Below are 782 nucleotides of genomic sequence, written 5' to 3'. Positions count from 1 at the left end.
CCCCCCCCCCCCCCCCCCCCCCCCTCTCTCTCTCTCTCTCTCTGTCTGTCTGTCTGTCTGTCTCCTCTCTATTCCGTATATCTTCTATTCCGTGTATCCTCCGGCCTATGTATTACGCGTATGTATATTGTATACGCGTCTCGTTGGCACGCCAATACGATGCGTGGCAGTGCACTTTAATGCCGCGGCGCGGCCTACTTAGCGGCCGGCTTGATTAACATGGAGTGATTAATAGTTGCTCCCTCCGTTCGTAACCAACCCCAACAGCGGCGGCATCGGAGATCTAATCGCACGATATTTATTGCCCTGCGCGTCGTCCACCTCGGGGCCCTCGCCTCGGCCATGGCGATTTTGCGAGTCCGCTCCCTCTTCCCTTTAACCCCCTTTCACGTTCTTCTCCTTTTCGATTTCGTTTATTTTGATTTTTATTTTCGTCTCACATCGACTCACTTGGAGCCGGTCCCCGGGCTCCTCGCCTTCCTGAATTTCGGCCTCTCAGCATCGCCTGAATTCCTTTCGGTTCCCGTTTCAGCTCAGGTTATTTAACAGTGGTTTAATGATATTTATTAATTTACGCGGCATACGGCGGAAGTATATAATATTAATTAAAAATAAGCAGTAAGATATAAGTTAATCATGTCTCACTTTGTTTTAAAAATTAACTTTTCTTGTTTGTGATGAGTATGATAAATATCTGTAGTCGCGCGTATATTCGAATTCTAATTCCATTTGAATAAAAAGAATCTGTCTATGTTTTCGATAAATTCGAGATGATACGCTGT

Source organism: Trachymyrmex cornetzi, unplaced genomic scaffold (assembly GCF_001594075.2).
Source record: "Trachymyrmex cornetzi isolate Tcor2-1 unplaced genomic scaffold, Tcor1.1 scaffold62, whole genome shotgun sequence".
Taxonomy (NCBI): Eukaryota; Metazoa; Arthropoda; class Insecta; order Hymenoptera; family Formicidae; genus Trachymyrmex; species Trachymyrmex cornetzi.
The sequence above is the reverse complement of the archived record's forward strand: the minus strand, read 5'-3'. Positions refer to the sequence as shown.